The 25,750-nt window shown below is 45.0% G+C and overlaps 1 long non-coding RNA gene across 2 annotated transcripts; it reads right to left on the bottom strand.

Annotated features, from left to right (window-relative positions):
• Nucleotides 1-819: 819 nt before the first annotated feature.
• Nucleotides 820-13,322, bottom strand: LOC308492507. 2 transcript variants are annotated; one of them, XR_013992514.1, is made up of 6 exons: nt 13,188-13,322; nt 12,715-12,811; nt 12,320-12,545; nt 9,490-11,555; nt 2,446-2,502; nt 820-2,032 (listed from the first exon to the last, which is right to left on the bottom strand). It is a non-coding gene; the product is annotated as an uncharacterized lncRNA (long non-coding RNA). The 2 variants fall into 2 exon arrangements; XR_013992515.1 differs by having other exon boundaries at nt 11,462-11,555.
• Nucleotides 13,323-25,750: the final 12,428 nt, after the last annotated feature.

Genomic DNA, 25,750 nt, shown 5'->3' with positions numbered 1-25,750 from the left:
CGTCAGCTTTGGTTCTCTAGATAGAAGATGCCATTTAGTTCTCCCAGATCAAATATTTAACAAACAACACTGAATAAACCCAGCCTTGCCTATTTTTCATGCACTCAGTATTTTTAGTTGCCAAGTGCACCTCCAGAGATTTACCACCTTGGCTGACATGATTCTCTGCCTGAGACTGCTTGTTTGTCATGGGGACTGTACACACAGTGTCATGGCCAAGAACACAGGACCTGGAGCCCCACTGCCTGGGATTGAATCTAGGCTCTGCCCTTGGGCAAGCTACTCAACCTCTCTGTGTCCCCAAAAGTGAAAAAGAAAAGAATCATAAAATTATCTCATGGAGCTATTGTAAAGATTCAGTGTGCTAGTAAGACAGGGTCTAGAATGTGAGCTCATCTACCATCACCACCATCGCCACCATCGCCACCATCGCCACCATCGCCACCATCGCCACCATCGCCACCATTGCCACCATCGCCACCATCGCCACCATTGCCATCATCGCCACCATCGCCACCATCATCACCACCATCACCGCCATCATCGCCACCATCACCACCATCATCACCACCATCATCGCCACCATCACCATCATCACCACCATCACCGCCATCATCGCCACCATCACCACCATCATCACCACCATCATCGCCACCATCACCATCATCACCATCACCACCATCACCACCATCATCATCTCATTATCATCAAATGCCACTCTTCTCAGTATTTCTTTCAGTTGTGCAAAAATGTAGTTACTTTTTCACTAGAGTATTACAAGTGATCCATGTTAACTTGTAATGGGTTTATTATTGTTATTGTAAGCCAATAAATGTTTAAAAATGTTACAGCTTTAATTTCTAATATGATAATTTTTATTACTAGAATCCACACAAGTCCTTTGGGGGTCTGCCATCATTTACAGGAGTGTTAAACAGTCCTGAGACCAATAAGATGGAGAAACAAGAGAGTCTGGGCAATTACAACGTGACAGGCATGGAAGCAGCAGGAGTACCGCTAGGGCAACTGGGAGGAGATGACAGTGGGGTTTCTGCCACAATCCTGGCCCGACAAGGCTTCCATGATGGCAGCTGAGTGGGCCAGACCGGGGTGGGGGGAACAGGTCTGACACCTCCACAATCAGTGACTCCAAAACCACTGTGGGCTGACTGCCCTCCAGAAGCCGCAGACTGAACCTAATGGTCTCGGCACCACTTTACAGGTCATGAATCTCCTGGGTGTCAGAATGAAGTGTTTGGCTCTGGTTCACACACTTATCTGCTCTGGGAGTTGCTTTATTGTCTTTTTTACTTTGGCCCCAAAGAACACCATTCTACTAATTAAAGCGGCCTTTATTCTAGAGCCCTCTGGGGAGGGCGCACACAGAGTTACTACGCCACAGCCTGAGACCAGTCCCTCATCCTAAAACGTCTCCTTTCTGAGAGAAGATGCAGAAACAAAATTTTCTAAGGACATACTAGGTACAAGGTGTGATGTCCTGACATTTTCTTGCCTGGTTAAGAACGCAGGTGTCAGAATCCATTCTGGCTGTGTGACCTTGGGCACGTCACTCCACCTCTCTGGTCCCCAGTGTCTGCAGCTGTACAATAGATATAATGATCACACTGACCCTTGTAGAACTGTCATGAGGATGGAGTGAGAAGTCCATCTGAGGGTGCATGTAAAGCATCACTAACTAGCGCCTGATAGTATCACTGGTAATAGACATCACCAGTGTCTTAACAAACCTTCCCAACAACCCCACAGATAAATGAAGAGGAACCCAAGGCTCAGAGATATGAAACTAACAGCCAAGGCCACACAGCCAATCAGCGGCAGGGCTGGGATTTGAACCCAGTTCTGCCTAAGTCCTAAGCATACAGTCCCATCGGTGGCTCTGGCTGGGTTGGGGTGAATTGAATCCAGCATCTGAGAGAGAACACTCTGCTTGATGACTCCCGCTGTTTCCATCTGAGATCTCATTTTCCCTCTTTTTCACCTTGAGGTGAGTTGATACTATTTGATAGGAAACCTGAGGAACAGAAACGTGAGACACAGGATTTGTGTAATCATTTTTGTCTCCACTTCTCTTTGTCCCTGAACGGTGAGGAGGGGCTTTGCAGACAGTCTCTTTGATTGGAACAGCAGCCCTGTAGCAAACAGCTTCAAAATGACCCAAAGATATTTCAAATCATTAAATTTTTCCCCCTGAAGGATAGCAGTTGTAAGGACAAGGGTTTTTTTAAAAAAAGAAAAAACTGTTTTGATTTGCACTGAATGAAGGGGTGATATAGGAACTAGGTGTGGGATGAACGATGGGTGGGGTGAAGTGTGGTAGGAGGGACAATGAAATGAGTATGTCTAAAATGGAGCTGCTGAATTAAGGAATTGGAAAATTGCTCTAATTATGGTATCACATGGAGGGAACAGAGATGTGAAACTTACCTTGAAAATGAACAAGGTAGTGGAAAATTTAGCACCCTCCAGATCAAGGGCTCCCACCTATTTGGAGAGAAAGAGCTGCCTTTATGTCCTTGATATCACTTGGGGAAGATGAGAAAAACTGTCAGATAAGAGGCATGTGTGTGTGCGTGCGCGCGTGTGTGTGTGTGTGAGAGAGAGAGAGAGAGAGAGAGAGAGAGAGAGAGAGAGAGAGAGAGAGAGAGAGATGAAGTGTGTGTGTATGTGTGTGTGTGGATTTGGGGGGGTTGGGGAAGACATGGAGAGCAATAGAGACAGAGACAGAAAGGGAAAGAGACACGTGGTGATAGTGAATGATCTACCCAGGTTCAATTCCAACAGAGGTATCAGTGGGTCTCTGAGCTCTCCCTGTCTGTCCCAATGACCTTTTTCCCTGCCATTAAAGCTCTCTACATAACGGAGCCTAATGACCTCCATCAGTGTGGAGGCCATAACCCCTGACTCCTGGCTGGGACACCCCATCTAGGTGTCGTCTGTATCTGTGGGCTGGGCTCCTGCCTGAAATGTGAGCAGACTCCATCTGCCCCTGTGAGAAGGGATGGAGTGGACAGGCCTGGATGAGGGGTCAGGCCTGGATCTGCTGGGACAGGCTGTGTGATTTTGGGCAAATTTACTCAACCAGGCTGGGCCTCAGTTTTCCCACCTATAAAATGAGAAGGATCATTCCTACCTCCCAGGGCTGACGTGAGACTTAAATGAGATCATGGTACCGAACAGGCTTTGAAAGTTTTTAAAAAATGTATATGCAAGTGAGAAACCCTTGGTGTTTATTTGTGGGGGTCAAAGCCCACTTTATTGCATTTTCTAGAGAACTCTCTAATTCTCTTCTTAACTATGAGGAAAAAGGATCATTGTGTTTTCAGGCTGAGGGAGTAAAATGTTCCGAGAATTTATGTCTTGTTCTATTCCAGAGGAAAACCCCTTATAACAGGCCATGAAACTCAATGGGGAGAAGAATGGTAATGATAATATAATAATAATGATAATAAAAACGGGAAAACAAAGCCAATCAATCAACTAGGATAATGTCCCATGGAGGGAAGCCCTGTGTGATTTTCTTCTCCCCCACAAACTCCCTGGCCTAACCTCCATCACCTTCTTCTGAATGGGCCCAAGGCTGTTAGGTAATTCCTCTTGGGAATGGTTTATGGACATTACCATCCATTTCCATTGTGCCCCGGGCCCCTCCTCGCTTTTTGTCTTGTGATGGATTCTGAAAGGAAACAGCTCATCAGGACCCTTCTCACCTTGCCTTCAGTATAAGCCTGGCTCCCCAGGATGTTCAGAAACACGTCCAGGGAGCTGACCACTTGGAAGGAACCACCATCAGCAACAATCCGTTTGGCCTGGAGCCTGTCACCCCCTCCCTCCCAGGCCTGAGGGCAGCCTGTGGGTAGCTCTCCATAATTGCTTCCTAAATCAAGGGGATTGGCAGGAAGTGGAGTCCTCGGGACAGCTCCTTCCTCATGACCTTGAATTCAGCAGAAACAAGAAAGGGAATTGCTTCCTGAGCAGGAATCTTCTAGAATAAATAACTAAATTGCAATCAGCTGGGATCCAGGAACTCCGCCGACCTTGCAGGTGCACCCAGCAATAGGGCTCTCATCTGGGGGGTCGCTCGCAATCAATCCTCATACCTGCCCTAGCAGGTGAGTGTCGTGAACGGCTCAGCCTGACAGGTAGAGCTTGGGAGCATCTTGGCAGCATGGGAGGTGTGTGGGCTCTGAAGGCAGAGAGATGAGCCCAGAATCCTGCCTGTGGCTCGCCGTGCGACTTCCTACAATCTCGGGGTCTAGTGAGCCTCGACGTCTCATCTAGAAAGTGGTCAAAACAATTTCTACTTTGTTTTGTGGAGTGGAGAGAAAGTGTACCCAGAAATGGCTTGCCTTCTACAGGAAGTTAACACAAAATAAAAACATAGAAAAGACGATTACCATTAATTTATTTATTAAGGTTTAAATAAACCTTAATTTATTTATTAAGGTTTAAATAAACAAACCTCTGAGAGGTTTGTTTAGGAACTTGCCCAGAGAAATGGGTGGAATTGGGTTTGAAGTCGGGTGTTTAGACTGGACTTCAGGGTTCTTTCTTTCTAGGTTGTTATTGAGATAGCATTGGTTAATAATATGTAAGTTTCAGGTGTACAACGTTGTAATTTGATATCTGTATAAACTACAGTGTGCTCACCACCAAAAGTCTAGTTTTCATCTATCACCGTACGTTTGACCCTTTTGACCCAGTTTACCCTTCCCCTTCATCCCCTCTGGTAACTACCAATCTGTTGTATCAGTAAATTTGTTTTGGTTTTATTTATTTATTTTTTGGTTCATTTGTTTCTTTTTAAAAACAATATTCCACCTATGAGTGAAATACGGTTTTTGACCTTTTCCATCTGACTTATTTCACTTAGCGTTAAGACCCTCAAGGTCCATCCATGTTGTCGTAAATGGCAATATTTTCTCTCTTTTATGGCTGAGAAGTACTCCGTTGTATATATGTACCACCTCTTCTTTATCCTAGGATTCTTTCAATTAGGTGTGTAGCCTGTGTCAAGGCAAGGACACGAAAATTTCCCTGGGGCAATGATGACATTCTGCCTGTCCCCTTGATATCTCAGAGTTTCTCACCAGACCCTACATTCCCCAGAAAACATTTTGTTTGTGGAGACAGATGTTCTGCCTTCCCCATCATCACAACGTAACCTGCCCAAAGTCCCTTTACAGGTCAGTTTTTAGTCTATTCTCATTTGCATCAAAATCCAGAGCGAAGTTTACAAGCCAGTACTGAAATCAAATAACTACAGGGGCCAGGCAGGTGCATGAAGGTGAGAGGCAGTCAGATATGACGCATCCGGGAGCTCGGGGGTCTGCGGCAAATCCTAATCACTTACATTAATTTTCCCAATTTAAAAACGATCTCAAATTAAAAATTATTTTTAAATGTATTATTTAAATATATGATTAAATTTCAGTACTAAATGTAAATTTAAATATATTTAAAGAAATTACTAAGTGTTCTTTTTAAAATGTTAAAAATTAATGGTCCCATTAAAAATAAAAAAAATATTTAACAGAGATAGAATATATCTCAGGGCTCCCCGTGACTCACAGACCACTTATAACCTTTGCTCTGGTTCAGCTTCTACATCCCGTGGAGGAAAATATGATTTGCCTGTGGCCACACAGTTGGTTAAAGTGGCTGAAATCAGTGTTTTCAAATCCACATTTCTCTGCTCCTAGTCCGGTACTTTTTCTGCTCTGAGGTCGACCTAATTCACACTATTGTGTTAATGACTGATGGAGCCTTTATGTTATTCTTAGAAAGGTAACAGTCACGGTGGAAATCCATTCACTGTAAGAGTATGTTGGGAGACATTTGAGAGTACAGGAGCCATTTGGCCCAGGCCACGTTACATGTTCATCTCTACAGCACACATTTATCTCCAAGGAGGCAGTAGCTTTCATTCTCACTGTTCCTAGGAAGTGGCGATGCCTATCACTTCCTGTTTGTTTTCAGGCAAGAAAGACTTCTCTGGCTTCATCCTAGGGGAAAAGCTCTCAGTTCCCTGCCAACCACTCCTCCCTAGGTCGAAGGCTTTCCCGCAGGACAGAAACTGACCTGCTAATAAATGCAAAGTAATGCTGTCTCATTATATTTTCTTGTGATTTCTGCAGAAGAAAAGGAAGCATCATGCACTTTATTTGAATTCCGTGACCTTTGCAAACACATGCCTGCTTATTTCGTTCGGTTGCAAAGGAAAATGTGAAAACCCACGTGATGTAGGAGGAAAATGGGAGACCTCCAAAGTTTCCTTGGTTCTGGCTCAGTGATATATATGCAAGGGGGCCATACAAGTTTTCAGACTCACAAATGAGGAGAATAATAGGACCTTCAAAAACCGATGTAAAGATGAAACCAGAAAATACAGCTTAAGCGCCCAGCACAGTTCTTCACACACAATAAGCACTCAGTAACGAAGGGTAATATGAATCAGCCTCAGAGGAACTAGCATGTAGTGCAGGGTGGCAAACTGTGGCCTGTGGGCCAAATAAAGTTTCATAGGAAAACAGCCATGCCCATTCATCTAGGCATCATAGAGGCCTGCTTTTGTGCTATAACGATAGAGTTGACTAGTTGCTGAAAAAATTTACCATCTGGCCCTTTGCAGGAAAACCTTGATGACCTCTGATCTAGTGGAATCAGACAGAGATCGGTTCATGGTTATGAAACAGGTTGCTTTGATTCTCTGAGCCTCAGTTTTCCCGTCTCTAAAATGGGGATAATAATTGACCATAAGGCCTGGTACACAGTAAGGACTTAATTGTCAGTTCCCTTTGTCCCCCATGTTTGCAGCCTCTTGGACTCAGAGTTGTTGGCCTCTGTTCAGGATTCTGGAGTAGATGTCCTCCCGTGCCCCTTCCCATCGGGGGTCCTGGGTTTTGCGCAGACCCTCCACTGCTTGCTGTATAGCCAGAGCTCAGAGCTGCTGTGAAATTCAGGTCACATGGGCTGAAATGCTCTGCTCATTTTCCAGCAGGACCTGCCTTCCCACAGGCATCCAACATGCCCAGCAAAACGGAAACCAGAGAGACTGAATGCCTTTATCAAAGCAGCAACTCTGGAGAAGCTGGGAGGTTGTGAAGCCTTGGGAAGGCAAATCAAAGGCAGACTTTGAGGAAACACTTTGTGAAGAAAAAAAAAAAAAAAACATCCTGCTTGCCATAGCGCGATTGACTCAATGGAAGGTAATTTACTTGGAACAGAGCGTCTGCGTCTGTTCTTGTCTCCATGCTGAAAAAGCAGACCCAGAAGGGAAGTCGGACAAATACCCAGGCAATCTGTTTGTCAGATAATTGGCATAAAAATGTTGCTTTTCCCTTATCTCTTGAATTATTTGGGCGCTTCAAGGAAAATCCTCCATCCTGAAATTTTATGTGGAAACACAATTGTAAAGAGTTTATTCTTTCCTTCTACCTGTCCATCTATCCATCCATTCATCTATCTTTATTTCTAGCCATCCATCCTCCATCCATCTATCTAGCTATCTAAATATATATATATATATATATATATATATATATATATATATATATATATATATACACACATATGTATATTAGATCCTTCCTTTCTTTTTCTTTCTCTCTCTTTCCTTCCTTCCTTCTTTCTTTCCTTCCTTCTTTCCTTCCTTCCTTCCTTCCTTCCTTCCTTCCTTCCTTCCTTCCTTCCTTCCTTCCTTCTTTCCTTCCTTCTTTCCATCCACCCATCCAGCTATCTAGCTATCTGAATATATATTAGATATATATTAGATTCCATCTATCTATCTATCAATCTGTCTATCGATCTCTGAATGTATATTATATATTAGATCCTATCTATTCTATCTTTTTCTTTCTTTTTAGCTATTTATTTAAATATATATCATATATATGTATATATATATATATGATCCTATCTTTTTTTTCTGTCTGCCTTTCTAATATAAGAAAATTTAATATGTATCAGAGAGAGAGAGAGAGAGAGAGAGAGAGAGAGAGAGAGAGAGAGAGAGAGAATCTATGTATCAGGCACCACTAGGCTCTGGGGATTTATTGATGTACGAGACAGACGTGATAAGACGTACAGGTGCACAGGCCTCATGGAATCCATCATCTATGGGATTACAACCCAGCTGCTATGGGCTGGGTTGGAGGAAGCATGGAGGAAAGGAGAAGTTGTGGGAGCCTAAGGGAGGCCTCATGTTAGCCTAAGGGTGGAGGGAAGTAGTCGTGGTTAGGAAAGGATCACTGAAGAAAGAAACTATTGTACAAAAAGCACTGAACTAAAATTCAGAATCCACATCTATACTTTCTGTCACTCTTTTTATGTGATAATGATCAACACTTTCCCTAGTGATCCGAATGTCCTCGTGCATAAAATCTACTCAGTATTTCTCAAAGTATGTATCATAGAACACTGTCCTTCATGACATTCTGTGAAGACAGCGCTGCCTGGCCAGCCAGGTACGAGAAACCCACATGGGATCTCCCTCTATTGAGAATGTATACCTCATTTTAAGGCATAATAAAGTCTCTGACAAGTCCTGCAATACAAACTGATTTTAAAACATTGATAATACATGTTTTTAAGTAGACTCTCACTATTCTAGGATTCCATAGGATGCTTTCTGCAAATTCAGAAACACAACTATTTTATTAAAAATACCTTATGCCTGCATAGTACTTTAAATTGTACAGGCTTGTTCCTACGGGCCTGTTTGATTTTCACAAAAAGTCTGAGAAAGTGACATGACAGTTCCTCCTCCCTCTTTTCCTTCTTTCCTTCTTTCCTTCTTTCCTTCTTTCCTTCCTTCCTTCCTTCCTTCCTTCCTTCCTTCCTTCCTTCCTTCCTTCCTTCCTTCCTTCCCTTAACATTTTTTTAAAAGCCTACCTGTACCAGAATTCAATAATTATAAAGCATGAGGAAATTTAGATCTAGAGAGAAGAAATGATCTGCCCAAGGTCTTCAGGAGTTGGAGTTAGAGACCAGGCTCTGTAGCTCAGGGGAAGATTTGAAAGGCAGCAAGCCCAGGTCAGAGAGGCTTTGCTGTCTTGCATTCCTATAAAATTATCACAAACTGAGACCATCCAGCAGCCAGGGTGGCTGCACAAATGAGCCTAGCAGGACAGGTGTAGGACAATAAGGAGGGGTGGGGACTGAGGCAAAGTGGAGAATTGAGTCTTTTTAGGAGGGGTGGCCCCTACTCAGCTCCAGCTGATGGTTACTGTGTGGAAATCCAGGCCTAGTGTTGCCAGATCTTCTGATTTTTCATGGGAATTTCTAAATCTAGATGTTTATGTGAAATCTCCTGTTGATAATTGTTCACACACTTAATTTTCACGAGGGCCTCACCATATTCTGATGGGCTAGATTTGACTCAGAGTTCACCTGTTAGAAATCCCTCCTCCCCATGAATATGCTTCCATCACAGACATTGGGCCCCTCCTCTCATTACACTTAGTTACTTACATATCTATTCCCCCCACAACTGGGTTGTAATCCTCTTGAACGGAGGGACTGTGTCTTAATCACCTTCGCATATCCCAGTGCTCATCACAGGGCTGGCATGTAAAAGGGGCATAACAAATGTTGAATGAACACTTTCATTCCCTCCCACCCACTGTAGCAGCTGAAAAATAGATATATAATAGCTTTTAATTCAAAAGACACAGGATAAAATATGCATGAGAATCTTAGTCTTTGACAGGAGGCAGCATGTTAAGGAGAAAGATTTTCAAATTATGTTTGTCAGTGATCTTCCTGAAAAACTGAAAAAATTTTCTGGGCATAGGGTCTCGACTTGTAAAATCTAGTTCTCAGTTCTGCCTCGAGACTCACGCTGTTTGGATAGTTTTTAAATAACAAGAAGATTGCTTGTCACAGCAGGTCACAGCAGGTCAGCACCCTTGGTGGCTTAGAGATTCACTGGCGTGGAATCCAAATAGCCCTTGGCTGACCTCACCTCCATCATTTGGACAATCCCTCCCCGGGAGTATCTTTTCTCACAATAACAATGAAATAATACTAATTATAAACTGCCTCCACTAAAAGAGATGGTGCAGAAGAAGCCTGAAGCTTTAATGACTGGCTTCAAAATCAGACCCATCTTAATTGAAAGACCTGCTTAGACACAACTACCCAAGTGACCATGAGCCAGACACTGAATCTCTCTGAACTGCTGTTTCCTTTTCTAAAAAATGTGGATCACAATGCCTCCCTTGTAGTTTTGTTACTGAGGGTTGGGAATAGCGTATGTGACAAGCTTGGTATATAAGAACTAATGCTGAATAAATGACAGCCACCATCATCTAAGGAGATGGTTTTCAAACTTCTTTTAAGCAGCAGGACTCCTTTTCAAATTAAATCATGCCTGGAATCCTGACATGGGAAATAGAGAAAATGAGAGCTGCTCAGGTTTGAGTGGGGAGAGGGATCCAACTGTCCAGTGTCCCAGGCTTGGCTTCTCTTCCCCTTGGGGGAAACTCTGAAAACCTCTTCGACTCTATGGGTCTTCAAAGGAACTGGAACTCAGACCTAGGAAGCTGGGCTCCTAGGCTGATTGGTGCTAAGAAATGGAGAGTGGAGATTAAAGGCAATGATTTTGAGGTCTCTCCAGCCTGGTTCATATCCTAGATCCATCCCCGTTGCTTGTGTGACAATTAGTGAGTAACCTCCCCTTTGTGAAACTCAGTTTCCCCTCTGTATAATGGAGACAATGATGAGTACTTCACTTGCAGAGCCATTATGATAAATAAATAACATACATTAAAGTACCAAGCAGGGCAGGTACCTGGCACATAGTTGACAGTATACCAAAAACTAATAATAGAAATCATTGTAACTATATTAAGAATGCTTTGTGCTATTATAGTATAGAAATTCACATCACACAAAGGGCTTTAATAGTCATTTTATGCTCAAAACCACCAGTAAGGTAGTGATTATTCTTCCCATACTTCCTTTTTGTACTGACAGAAGCAGAAGAAGGAGGAGAATGAGAAGGAGAAGGAGGAGAAGACGGGGCTCCGAGAGGTGTAGTTACTTGCCCAAGGTCACATGGGTAGTAGAATGGTGGAGGTAGGATGTGGATTTACATCCTGGAAAGGACCTCATGACCTGACACACTGCCCTATTGCCTTACAGCCAGACTCACATCTAGGGGGATTGATATGCTTTCCACAAAAACATCCTGGGTAACGAATGGCTGATACATGACATATGTACCACTGCTTACCATTTCCATGTTCGTGGCAGACATTGCTAATCGATCCCCAACTCTTTCCCACAGAGCCTTAAAATCCTTCCTTTCACAGGACTGTTGTAAACAGACTGCCATTGATAACAAATTGGGGTTGGGCCCAGGAGCAGCAACTCTTTGCCCATACTCCACCCTCACCCCCATCCACACTCCCCATCCCCGGGCAGTTGTGAGCCCACGAACCTGGGCTGCTGTGTCTTACTGAGCACACAGGGATCCACACTGCTGGGGTCACTGAGACATTTTCCTTTGTCTTCTGTCTCTCCGCCAGGTACACCTAAGAAAAGGAATAGCTATTACAGAAAAAGCTATTTGTGCTTTAAAAATCCTTTATGTAGGTGTTGAATCACATAATTAAGAGCCCTTCCCAATAAGATGGAACACTGCCACCTGTATCGGTGGCCATTGTCCACACGCTCCCCCTCTCCCAGCTGAATTAGCTCTCGGCTCGCTGCCTGTCCCCAACAATTTTCTTGTACTTGAATTAGATGCTGATGAGAGTCTGCTTGTCCCAAAATGGGCCCCTTTGCAATGTATGCCTTTCCAGGGCAGGAGGAGAAAGAGAATCATTTATGACCCCTCAAGTACCGGGCACTTTGTTTCAGACACATGGGGTTGAGGGAATGAAGAGAACAGTCTCAGACATACACTTCTAGTTTTGTGGTGGAAATTTCCACTTCCTCCTTTCCTGACGCTCATGATTCTTCTTTGTTTTCCTTCCCTGGTTTGATGGGGGGACAGGGCAAGATGGTACACCAATGCAGAACAGAGACAACAGTCACGTTGGAATCAAAATGCATGCAGCTCACTTCACAATGATGGACCGTCGTCACACAGCTGACAGTTCTATCATATTTCTGAAAGTGACAAACACCTCCCTCCACATCCCCTCAAGGTGTCTAGCTGTGTTAATGTGTGTGTGTCAGAGAGAGAGAGAGAGAGAGAGAGAGAGAGAGAGAGAGAGAGAGAGAGAGAGAGAGAGAGAGAGAGAGAGAGAGAGATGGCTCTCGTTATAATCAGTCCCTACCTCCTTCCACTCACCTGGAAAAACCTCGACCCAGATTAAATTCAAGAGCTGGCATTTTCCACACCTGTGGCTGCATAGATCCACATGTTGGAGCCATTTTTCACTTCAAATTCATGCTCGCTCACTGCCCAGTCCCATTACATTTCCATGATCCCAGCTGCTAGATAGGTTTCATAATTCTCTCTTCGGCCCTGCAACTCTTCCTCCTCAGTCTTGGTTAATAACCTTGCTTTCTTTCCCCTGAAGAAACAGGAAGAGATTTTCCCCATCGTGAGCTCCTGCTGCCACCACACCTGCCAACCTTCCCCAGGTAAAACCGCACATCAGCCCCCTTCCCGTCCCCACGGAGGTGCCAGGCTCTCCGCGGGGGCCCTGGCTTCCTAGTCTTGCATGGAATTAAGCACATCACCCCCGTAGTTGATCCTTTTCTCTTCTGTGTCATCAGCTTTTCACTTTCGACTGAGTCATTTCCATCAGCAAGCACATTTGCTGCAAACAGCTCCCTTCTGAAAACAAAACAAACAAAAATAACAACAATAAAAGCTTCCCTTGACCTTATATCCCACTCCAGCCACCATCTGTTCCCTTTAGAGAAAACATTACTCCAAAGAGTTGTCCAGATTCCTCTAATTCTTCTTCGCCTAGTCTCCCTGGAGCCCACTGCAGCCAAGCTGCTCTGAAACTGCTCCTGGCAAGGTCACCGATGATCTCTGTTTGGCCACATCCAGCGGACCATCCTTAGTGTTCTTCTAGCCTGAACTGTGAGCAGTATTTGTGACAACTGATTGCTGAGATGCTTTTGTCTTAAAACGCTTTCTTCACGTGGCTCCCAGGAAAAACATGCCCCTGGTTGTTCCCCCTACCTGCCTTCTCCTTTCTCACCTCCTTTCCTGGTCCTTCCTCGTTGCTCGCCTTGTACACACCAGGGCATCTCAGGACTCAGAACTCTTCCCTCTCCACTCTCACTCCCACAGGGTTTCATCCAGTCCCGGAGCTTTTTACACAAGCTGTGCTCTGACAACTCCCACAGAAAGTACCTATCTCCAGCCTTAGTCTCTCCCAATCCATATAGTCTTGCTCAGCATGTTTACTCGGACATCAACAGACATCCAACCGAAGGTGTCCAGCCTCCCCACACCTGTACCTCCCACATCTCATACATGGTAACTCCATCCTTGCAGCTGCTTGGAGTCAATTCCACTGCTTCCTTTTCCTCACTCTCCATAGATCGTCTGTCAGGAAATCTGACACATAATCTAGAATCTGATGACTTCTTAAAGCCAGCCGTGTTACTATTCTGGCCGAAGCAGCTATGATACCTAATCTCAGTTATTATAGTAGCCTCCCCATAGCTCTCCTTGCCTCCATCCCTGTCCCCAAATTCATTCTCCACACAGCAGCCAGGAGGTTCCTTTGAAAATGAAATCAAATCGTGTCACTTGTCTATTCAGTATTCTCCAGTGGTATCTCATTTGGAAGCTAAGGCACCATATCTGTTACAGGATTTCTTGTATATAGCCTCTCATGACCTGTGCTTGCCTCAAAGCACACTGGGCAAATCCCTGGAACACCAGAATGCTCAAATGAAACGTGATGATGGCATAGGTGGTAAATTCTTCACCTGGAGATGTTGCATTTCTGGGCCTAGGAATCTTCTGTTCTTCCTTGGGCATTTTGCTTTTCAATAAACACTTGAGAAGCAAGCCAAGCTTCTTCAGTTCTGAGGCAGGCGACTGCTGGAACGCCCAGGGTAAAATATGAAATCCTTCCTCTTCACGCTTATCCTGCCAGCAATCTTAAAAAGGGCACCACACCACCCTTTTATCTTCATCTGCAGATGAATGTAAAACACACTGCTTGGGGGATGATGGATGGGGATGGCTGCTGAACAGATAAGTTCCTCTCCAGAAGGTTGAGGCCCCGTTGTGAAGGCAAATACGTCATCCAGAAGCCTGTTGAAAAGGCTAGATTTCAGCTGGGAGGAGGAGAAAAAGGGTGCCGATCCTTTTCAAGAATTAATTCCACCTAATCTTTTAAACAATTGTATTGTTAAACACGTCATACATACAAAATGGTGAAAATCTATGTAGACGGTTCAAAAAGAATAATAGTCTGACTGTCTGTGTACTCATCACTTGGCTCATAAAACAGAACACCATTCACAATTTAGAAGGCCCTAAAAGAAACCACTCCCCTGACTTTTGTTTTAATCATCTCCCTTGCTTTTCTTTACAGTTTTTTCAGCAGGTCATGCTTGTAAATAATAACAATAACCAAGACCAAAATAATAATAGTAGCTAATATTTACATAGTGTGTGCTTAGTACCAGGCACTCGGCTAAGTGCTTTGCACATGTTCATTCTTTTATTCCTCACAACAACCCTTTGAAGTAGGGATTGATGCTGTCTTCAATACTCTGCAGGTGAAGGAACTGAAGCACAGAGAGGTTAAGTAACTCCCTTAGGGGCACTCAGCTAGGAGGAGGGAATGCCGCTCTTTAAACACTGTTGGCTCCAGAGTTCTTAGTGGTTATGCTATTCTGTCTCTAAATAGAGTGTTTAGTGTTGCTTGTTTTTGAACTTTATGGACATGGTCTCATATGCTATGGATTCTTACGGGATTGATGTCTTTGTCTCAATACTAACTATCTGATCTTTGTCAACATTAATGCCTGTAGCTGTGGTTTATTCATTTTTACAGCTGCATAAGTCCATCAGATGCATTCTTCTGTTGATGGAAACTTGGGTTGTTCTCATTTAATCTCTGTAGAGATCCCACCACATAGAATATGACCTTCTTAGTTTTATAGGCAAGGGAACTGAGACTCAGAGAAAAGAGGAGGCTTTCCCTGATCAGAGCCAGCACGTAAGATAAAGCCTTCAAACCTGGAACCACCTGACTTCCAAGCTCTTGCTTTTTCTTTTGTCTTGTGTTTAGACTTCAACTGCTGAGCACAGACTTTAAAATTTGAGTCTGTGGTTCTATTTTTTCCTCTGGGAAATAGCTCTAATGTCTCCCTTCTTTTCCTTCTGGGAGAAGCCACATCCATTCTTTCAGACACACAATGTAAATGACAAGTCCTGAGTTAAGTTTTGTGGATAGAGAGATGTGTAAGGCATCTCTGGCCTTGGAGATGCTCTGATATGGGGAGAGGAGACAGATATTCCTACAAAAGGACAATAAATTGTACCTTAGGTCTTGTAGGAGAGAGAAGTACAAAGGAACCTAGAAGTACAAAGGAGAAAGTGAAATCAGGGAAGGCTTCCTGAGGAGGAAACGTTTAAGATGGGTCTTGAAGACTGAATAGGAGTTATCCGGTTAGACGAAGGAGGGCATTTCCAAGGAACAGCACAAGTCAAGACCTTGAGAAAGGAAAGTCATGTCATGTTCAGAGAATAGGGAGAAGTTTGGGGTGGCTTGAATGGTGACTGTGGGAAACAAGGGAACGCTAGGACAGGAACGCTTGACGGCTAGTGGTCTTGGATGCCAAGCTAAGGTGTTTGGATATGGTCCTATGGGCAATAGAAGGGGTGGTTACTGAGGTTTCAAGGCATGGGGTGGTATAATGAGACCACTGTTTCAGAACAATCTCCTGTGTCCAGTGTAGAGGTTGGTCTTGGGGGTTAGGCATGGAGCCCAGCCTTTTGAGAGAATGCAAGGCAGGGACCCCATTCTGGGAAGTGCTGAGGATCTAGAAGGGAGTTCACAATCCATATTTACAACTTATCCTTTCCTTCACAGTCATATTATACTTACCTTCTATCTGTTTAGCTCCTTCTCCACTAGCTTTATGAGCGGGGGGGGAAATGATTTAAACTGTTGTGGGTTCCTCATCGATAAAGTGAGCACAATAAAAATCTGATAACATAAGGGAATTTCATGACAATTAAATGAATTCATACATGTAAAGTCATTAGAACAATGGCAGGTACATAATCTTTGATTTTATTGAAAGTTTAATATGCTTACCATCATCATCATCAATCACGATCACCACCACCACCACCATCCTCACTATCATCACCACCACCACCACCACCATCCTCACCATCATCACCACCACCACCACCATCCTCACCATAATCACCACCACCACCATCCTCACCATCATTACCACCATCATCCTCACCATCATCACCACCACCACCACCATCCTCACCATCACCACCACCACCACCACCACCACCATCTTCACCATCATCACCACCACCACCACCATCCTCACCATCACCACCACCACCACCACCACCATCTTCACCATCATCACCACCACTACCATCTTCACCATCATCACCACAACCACCACCATCCTCACCATGATCACCACCACCACCATCCTCACCATAATCACCACCACCACCACCATCCTCACCATCATTACCACCATCATCCTCACCATCATCACCACCACCACCACCATCCTCACCATCATCACCACCACCACCATCCTCACCATCATCACCACCACCACCACCATCTTCACCATCATCACCACAACCACCATCCTCACCATCACCACCACCACCACCACCATCCTCACCATCACCACCACCACCACCATCCTCACCATAATCACCACCACCACCATCCTCACCATCATTACCACCATCATCCTCACCATCATCACCACCACCACCACCATCCTCACCATCATCACCACCACCACCACCATCCTCACCATCATCACCACCACCACCATCCTCACCATCATCACAACCACCACCACCATCCTTACCATCATCACCACATTTTCAAGGTACAAAACCAGACTTTGAAATTCATTTAGTTGGGGGTTATATAAATATCTAACCACCATGCTATACACCTAAAACTAATATATACTGAATGTCAACTGTAATGGGGAAAAAAGCATTACCATCTTTGATCTAAAAAAAAATACATTTAATGATACTGAATCTTTTTAATCGCTCTGTGCAGTGAGGAGCGTAAGCATTTTTCTCCAATTGATAGGTTGTGCAATGATAGACTTGGGATCTCAATCTATGTCTTCTTATGGGTGTCCAGCCATGACCTCCACGGCGTACCTAGAACAAGTAAGTCCTTGGAAATGGTCAAATATTTGGACTCTCCAATAGCTAGGTCAGTACCCTGGACAGTGACAGGAATTATTAAAGAATTGAGCCCTCCAGTGGAGAAGCAACATTCTCCCCAGTGTTCATTCTAGCACGAGCACCATCAGTCTTGCAATGAATTACATAGCATCTTCAGGGGAGACTGAAGCTTCCTTACTCGCTTTATAATTCCATAAGTCACCCTCAACCTTCCACTCTTATTGTTTACCTTCGGGGCTAATTCTTTGCTCTAATCACAGTGGGTACAGTGGGTATAGCAATGTGCCCCGTTCCTGAACAGTTAATTAAGGTCAAAACTCATTTCCACAAGAAATAGCAGGGAGATTGAGGCTGCAGACTGTATACTGTATTGTTCATTATTCAGAAACCAGGTCTGTGCGTGATGGAGCTGGGGAGAAGATAAGAAGAGAGAAGGGAGAGAAAATTACATCACATGTTGGCAAATTCACAGGTTAGACCACTAGGATTGCAGCTCTATAATTCCATTTATTGGGATTTCTGGACCAAGAAGGAGCCCAAAGGGCGACAAGGTCTGAGGACCATAATAAGGTCTGCCCGTGACTTCACCACACACACCTCTACTGAATCCACAGATCTCTCCTTGGATGCCCTTCTCTGTGAATCTAAAGAGAATTTTTAAATGAACAGTATAAATCAAGAGAGTGATTTCTCTCCACTGCCACTTTTACTAATCCTCAGCTTTGGGACTAATTCTGGCCACCAGGAGCCTGTTTGGATATTCTGGGTTGTCTAATGGAGATTGGAGATTTGGACATGACACCAACCTGATCTGTTATTCAAACTAGTCCTTTCTCCTCTCTGAGCTTCAGCACCCAGCTCCGTCAAAGGCAGAGAACACCCACATTGACTTCCTTGGTAGGCTGCGTGGGTCCAAGTGCAATCACAGATAGAAGGATGTAAGCACTTTGAAAGGAATCAACACCGGAGAGCTAATAAGCTCTGGTCACAAATAATTTAGTAATTATCTATTCATGTCTTGCTCAGCCTTGACTCTTCAGCACCTTGGCCTGAGTGGTTCTCACTAAATATTTGTGGAACAAGAGGCAGGATAGCCTAACAGTTGAGTCCATAAGATCTGCTGTCAGAGAAACGTGGTCATGGCCTGGCTCTGCCACATCTCAGCAGTGTGACGTTGGGCCAGTCTCTTAATGTTTGTCATCCTCAGTTTGCGCATCTGTAAAAGGGTGATGACTAAGCCTTGGGTCATTGGGAATGGTAAACGAGGCCATGAATATAAAGCACGTGGGAACGTTTCTGATATCTAGGCCACGTTCAAACCTTAGCTAACAGATTTATCTTATGTATCCCAATTCTTTTGCCGTGGGCCACCAAGGGAGGGAGCACGAGGGAGCTTACTATTGCTAAACTGGCATTCTGCCATGTTCTTGTCTTTTTTTTTTTTTTTTTTTTTTTTTTTTGCTATTCCAAATCTATTGCAATATGACTGTTTCATCCGCCAGTGGATATCCAGAAACAGCAAACAAGTCTCCAGGTGCGATAGAAAGATGGACAGATCTCGGTTGGCTCTGCCACTACAGGTACAGAGGTGGCCAGGGTTGATTTCTAAGTCCACCTTGCTATTCTAAGCACCATGAATCATCTGTACTAAAAGAAGGTCACCCTTTCAGAAACCCCTGCAGCGGCAGGGAGACGTGGAACCTAATAGAACAAGGACGCTTGCTTTGGACAGAGCCAAGGTGATCCCATGGGCATCAGTGTTGGTGACCCAGCGCAGGGCTGGGCTGCCTGAAAGACACAATTCACAGCAGAAACTAGAGACCAGTGATCCCCATTTCCTTTGGGGACATCTGAGCCTGAGGGCTCTCCCTGATGCTACCCCTATCCCCACCAAGAGTCATTTTACCCGGGTAACACATTTCCCCAAGCTGATCACTCCCTTTGAACCTTTAAAAGAAGTCATCAGTGACTGTAATTCAGCAAGGAGACCATTGCTGCTTTACTGAAAAGGACATGGACCCCATTGTCTTTCAGGAAAGGAAATGCTTGCCTAGGGAATTGGGGGGCGGGGAAGGTAAGCTTTTCCTTTCTCCCTTTGAAAATTAGAGGATACGGCAATCTTGAGACCTCCGCGGTAGTGGGAACTGGGTTTCCTTTGTATGACCTCCGAGGAACTGAGAATGTCCCAGACAAGATGCGGGAGACTGGGGTCCGTGGTGCCTTTGCCGTAGACAAGCTGTGTGACTTTGGGGAAATGCTTTCCCCTCCAGGTCTGGGACTCAATGCCTGCTCTGACACGGTTTTGCTGCCGGGGCACAAAACAAAGTAATAGAAATTGTCCATAGCTACTGACTGTCCTGGGTGCTGGGATTGCAACAAGCTAGAGTTTCTACTTGCCTAGAGCTAATGAGCAAGGGAAGCAGAAGGTTAGCAAAGTAAGCAGACAATTGCTTCACCAGGAGGTAAAGGCTAGGGGCAGAGGTGGAGAAAGTACAGTTGCCTTGGGGAGATACGGGAAGGACTATGTGCATGTGCGTGCATGCGTGCGTGTGCACACGAGCACCGGGGAGAGTCAGAGAAGCTTGCCCAGAAGATCGGCATCTAAACTGAAACTTGAAGAAGAGTCATCACTATCATTCTTTTGAGCACTTAGCGTGTGACAGGTAAAGGATCATTTCCTTTAACCTTTAGAACATTTTTGAAGGCAATAGATATTATTGTCATCACCATTTTAGGGACAAATAAACTGAGGCCCAGAGAGGTCATTTTCCCAAAGCTGCACAGCTAAGAAGTGACGAACTGTAGGCTGCTGAGCCTAAGCCTTAACCAGCCACTACCCTGCCTCTTGTAATGGAAGCTGGCCAAGCATTTATTTGGATGGAGAGAGGAAGTTCTCAGTGGAGAAAGACAGTACATGTAAAGGTCTGCAGGTGAGCGGGTGAGTGGGGAGTCTGAGGAACTGAATGCATGTTCACAGGCAGGAATGCAGTGTATGCAAAGGGCAGGGTCAAGGAGACAGTGGGTGGCCCCAGACGAGGTCAAAGAGAAAGGTAAAAATCTATGAGAAAATATTGAGACTTTGTCCCGAGGCAAAGAGAAGCCACTAAAGAGATTTCAGTATAAAAGCGCTATTGTCAGGCTTGCTGTTTTGAAAACCCATTCTGGCTGCTCTGTCAGGAATAGAGTTTTCCTGCTAATGGCCAGAGGTCCTTGCCAGGAGACACAGTGAAATGTCACCCCAGCGAAAAGCAGTGCTCAATTACCGTCTCCCTCCCTTCACTCATTGCCATCTTCTCTCCACGCATGGCCCAACAAGCTTCTGTTTCATCATTGTGACACATCGCACAACGGGTCAGACCCGTCCGTTAGGAGGCCAATGTTCCATGACAGCCATAGCCAGAGGTCCACGCGTGTGTAGTGGGAAGGACCACCCGCTACTCCCCATCTAGCCCCAGTCCTGGTTTGTTTCCTCCTCTGATATTACCTCGCTGAGCATCATAGCAGGTCGGTGTTCTGTGGAACCCACGCAGAGAATTTTGGAATAGATGCTGTCTAACTTCCTTGCTCTGGGGGTCTCTGGTGTAAGATCACAATTGGCTCCTGGAGGTCAGAGATAATATGTCGCACAGTCGATGCTGAGAAAATACTGAATGAGAGGAAGACGTTCGTGATTATGACGTTCATGACTATGCAGAACTCAAAGATAGTCCCTAATCTTCGTCTGTATTTTATCAGGTGCTGTGTGAGGCCCCTGGTAAGTCCCATCACCACTTTTCAATCATCTACTGTGTGCCAGATTTGGGGGCATCAGATATGACTATCCTCCAGCAGTTCCCAGTCTCTGGGGGACCGGACACTAAACAGAAAGTGCTCTGATGGAGGTCTGTGCAGAGGAGGGTGGCTGCTGGCATCTTGTTCCTGCCTCTCTCTCCTTCTCCATCCGTTCTGGCAGCCAGAGGCCGAATCATATGCACGGTATCAGCAGACTTCCTTGTCTTCTGGCTGCCATTTGTGTTCCGCCAACGACAGGCACCAACAACATACTGGTGAGTAGGAGGAAAGTGAGGTGGAGGTTTTATCCCCCTGGCTCCCTCCTGACAGGTCACACTGAGGTGAGGCTGTCCGGAAATCCACAGTTCTCTCTATCCTTCGTGAGTTTTGTAACTGTTCCTCCCTTTGCAGCTTCAGGCCTTGGGGGTAACAGCTGCCTTGTGTTGCTGTCTCCAGGCGCTGCACTGTACACTAGTACTTTCCTTCACCCCTGCCCATTGTAACACGCACTTCATGGTAATAGCCCCTTTAGGAAAGCATCCTTATATTGTCCAGTTTGAGCGTTCCGTTTGTTTTTAACTGGGACCCTGGCTACTACATCGTGTGAACATGGGGAGTGGAGTGGCGGAGATGCAGAGCTGGGAAAAGGAGGGTGATGTTCAGTAAGGGGTTTACAGAGACGTGGACATTTGAGCTGGGTTTTGAAGGCTGAATAGGAATCACCCAGGTAGAGGTTATGGTGAAGGTAGGCATGTGTGAGCAAAAGTAAGGAGTATGAAGAGACAGTGTTTGGGGGGATGGCTAAACGTTAAGTGTTGCTGGGTCTTCTTTAAAATCGCCCTCCCATCTCTCTGAAACTGACCGTCTTCGAAGATGTGGAGGCGAGCTGTGGTCACAAATTCGTCAGGATTTAGTGACAAAGATGCTGCACCTGGGGCCTGGCTGTTCAGAGATTGCAAACAAATAGCCTATGGTACTCACAAACCTCTGTTTGAAAACAACTATTTAGAAATGGAGATACTTTACTTCAAAATTCTGGCTTCTCTCTCTCTCTCTCTCTCTCTGTCTCTCTCTCTCTCCCTCTTTCTCTGTCTCTCTTTTTTTTAAAGGATATAGATAACATGGCAACAACATGCCTGCATTCTTACCTGGTGGCAATCAGTTGGAGCTGGGAGGCTCTCTCTCCAAGGCTAGGCATAGGGTTTGTAGTTTGCCACAGTCCCCACCATTCCCTATTGCTTCTGATCAGGCATTTTTTGTTGTTGTTGTTGTTGTTTTTGTTTGTTTTTTTTGTGTTTTTTTTTTATCCTTGTCCACCAAGCTCTATAAAAACAATCCACTGAGCTCTATCAGAATTTAGATTGACGACCCTGGCTGTAGGGAGTTCAACCCCATCTATAAATCCTCTACCATCTTTTTTCCCTCTGCCCATGCCTGAGTTAAACAAAGAACTTTTCAACACCCTGACCTGCCTTTCTCCAGGTTCGGTGTCCAGGAGAGGCTGGAGCATGTTTTCGCCGTAAGGTCTTTGTGTAACATGCACACAGCCTTGTTTCTAAGCGAGCAGAGGGTGGGTTTGATCTGCCTATTGTGATTAGAGCTGGCGGGATTTTAAAAGACTGCTCCCGAGAACAGCTTATTCTTTGATATACGATGCCAGCCCCAAGAGGACTCTGGGAGCCTCAAAATTAGCCCCCTCATTTTGCAGATGGGGAAACAGACGGAGAGTGTGGTAGGACTCACGCAGGCCCCCACAGGGAGTACAGGGCGAGGCAGGGAGAGAAAGAATCAACATTTGGTGGCTCTCTACTAGGTGTTTCAGAGGAGAGGTCTGTGTTTTTCTCACAATCACTTAGATGATTGCTAATTCCCTTTTCCAAAGGAAGTGATGAGTGCTTGGAGCAATGGAGTGAGATGTCACAGGCCATGCAGCCAAGATATTGTAATGGTTCTGAACTTGGGGTCCCCAGAGTCAAATGGGCACAGATGCAAATATCAGCTCCACTGCAGACAAAAAGAGAAGTAGAGTCACCCACGGACTCATCCCAGAGGAGCAATCCCCCTTTCTAAGCTCACAGAGTAAAGGGGTCCTGGATACTACTGGGTTATCACGATGAACAGCCTCTCCCCGTTGTAAAGAAGGCTGCTCCAGTGTGACCTTGGAACTAGACAAACATACAGGTTTATCTGACCACTCTTCTATTTCCTAGCTGTGTGTCCTTGGCTAAAGCACTTCACCTCTCTGAGCCTTCATGTCCTGATCTCTAAAATGAGAACATAACCACTCTCATGGGACGGTGAAGAAGATTAATCCAATGCAATTGTAAAGCGCCTTGCAAATTATAGAGCCTGCTTTAGTGGTCCGGTCCTGTGTTGGGGGGTTCCCACAACCATCCACGTCTTCAGGAATGCACTAGAAGTGTATCAGCATGAAGTCATGCTGAGGCTGAAGTTCCTTACAATCACACAGGGGCACTCTCTCTCCAGTAACACAAAGGCAGCGACACGTTTATAATATTTAGGATGCCCAGGGTAACCTGTCTGAGATTCAGAGTTTAGGTAGCTTATTGGGGGCTGGTCACATAGATTTCTCAGTCTAGCAACTACCCAAATTCCAGACCTCCAGAAGGAAAGCAGGTGTTCACCATAAATCACATCGTTTGTACAGTCTAGGCCCAGAGAATCAACTTGATCAGTTAGGGAACGGGGGAAGCATTTTGAAAGCCAAGTTCCGAGAGGCCAGCGAAAGACCAACCTTGAGAACAGGCTTTTCTAAAAAGCTGTTATGGTAACTCTTTTCTACAAAGACTCCCTTTCAGAGCACTTACACTCATTCTGCAAATCTTTATGGAGCTTCTTAAGTTTCTGGGACTAGGAGACTGTGTGTGGGCTGGGGAACAAAACGTTTTGATCCCAAGGAATTGGCAGTTTAGGTAGTGAGAGAAGGACAAAGGGGAAGAAAACGACAATTATAAATAAGCCTGTGCAGGACTCCTGTCCGTTGGGTCTCCTGAGCCCCTTCCTTGCTTCTTGACATAATAGCACCTTCTTCTTCTTTGTGGAAAACTTTCTCCTCCCTCCCCTACTCTGGCACTTCTCTAGTGAGGCTGCCAATCATAGATGGTCACAGATACTTGTGTATAGGCCAGGCCTGGCGAATCACATTCTGTTGGCCGTGAATTTGACCAGAGATGCTCAGAGACAGAACGTAGTAGGGACTGTACCACCCGTGGCCATATCTTAAAGAGACCATCCTCCAACTCCTACTTTTAGGATGATGGTGAACTGAGGGCCAAGGAGGAGGTGTGGTCAGACATCTGACTTCTCGGGAGGAGCTGGAAGCCTGGATTTGATGTGAAATTTCCTTAGTTTTGAAGCACTGTGCTGACCAAACCAAAACATGTTAGCTCATAGGCCACAAGCCTTCAGCCCCTACATTAAATTCCCATCAAGCCCCCTGTAGGGTTGCTAGAGTTAGCAAATCAAATATAAGATGGCAGGTCAATTTGAATTTCAGATAAACAATGAATAATTTTTAGTATTAGTATGTCCCAAATACTAATGGGACATACTTGTGCGAACATATACAGAGGGTACCAGAAAAATATATACACATTTTCAGAAAGGACAGAACCTATTAAAATTGTAATACTCATTATATACCAATAACAAAAGATGGATACAAGTCACGTTTGACGTCTGCAATGACAAGAGGAGCTCAAAGTATCTGTGTCCAGATACTTCTGATTATGGCGAACTACTGCTTGAGCAACGTTGACTATCTCTTAAAATGTGTATGCATTTTTGGCACCGTGTGTGTGTGTGTGTGTGTGTGTTAGGGGTGAGGGTGAGGGTTAGGGTTAGAGTGAGGGTTAAGGTAGTACCCCGATTCCCACCACACCCACTTGGCTCATCTAATACAGAGGAAATGAACTAGCTTCATATCTAACTCCTGCCTCATTGGGTCCTGCGCTAATTCTGAACCTTCATCAATAACCCTTGGTACTCAGCCCACAGTTCCCCCTGGAGACCTATCCTGTCACCTACTCTTACTTCTCTTGATGGATAGGGACCCCAGAGGCTTATCTGATGCAATCAGAACAGCTTTGACTTGCAACTGGGGCTCTCAGCCTCCAAAGTACAATGCCAATGCATGGAGTATCATCTATCATTTGATTCTATGAGAGGGGAGGAAACTCCCCTGCCCCTCACAAAGCCAGGGGCTCTCGTTCTCTGGTGCCAATTAGAGATTCCGGAAGGTTCTTTGGGATCCAACTTCCCCAGGTCACTGATAAGACGATAATGTGTCATCTTACATGGATGGTTGGGAGTGTATAAACAGCTGAATGCAAGGTTTTCTTCCTCTGCCCACCAGGTGTACATGCCCCTGACTGCAAAGAGTCTTTTGTGAATGGCTGGGTGATTGGAGTGTCCTGTTTCTCATTCTTTCTTCTAAATGTCCTCCATAAATGCCTCTGAATGTCCTGCCAATAAAGGGCCCCATTGTCAAGTGGAGATGAGCAGATAGTGGGCAGAGATTGCTGCGTCCTCGCTGCTTTGCCAGGCCCGGAGGCTTGGATACCCACTCACCTGTCCTTCCCA

This window comes from Rhinolophus hipposideros, assembly GCF_964194185.1.
Source record: "Rhinolophus hipposideros genome assembly, chromosome: 24".
NCBI classification, from domain to species: domain Eukaryota; kingdom Metazoa; phylum Chordata; class Mammalia; order Chiroptera; family Rhinolophidae; genus Rhinolophus; species Rhinolophus hipposideros.
Note: the sequence above shows the minus strand (reverse complement) of the source record. Positions and strands in the feature narration are given on the sequence as shown.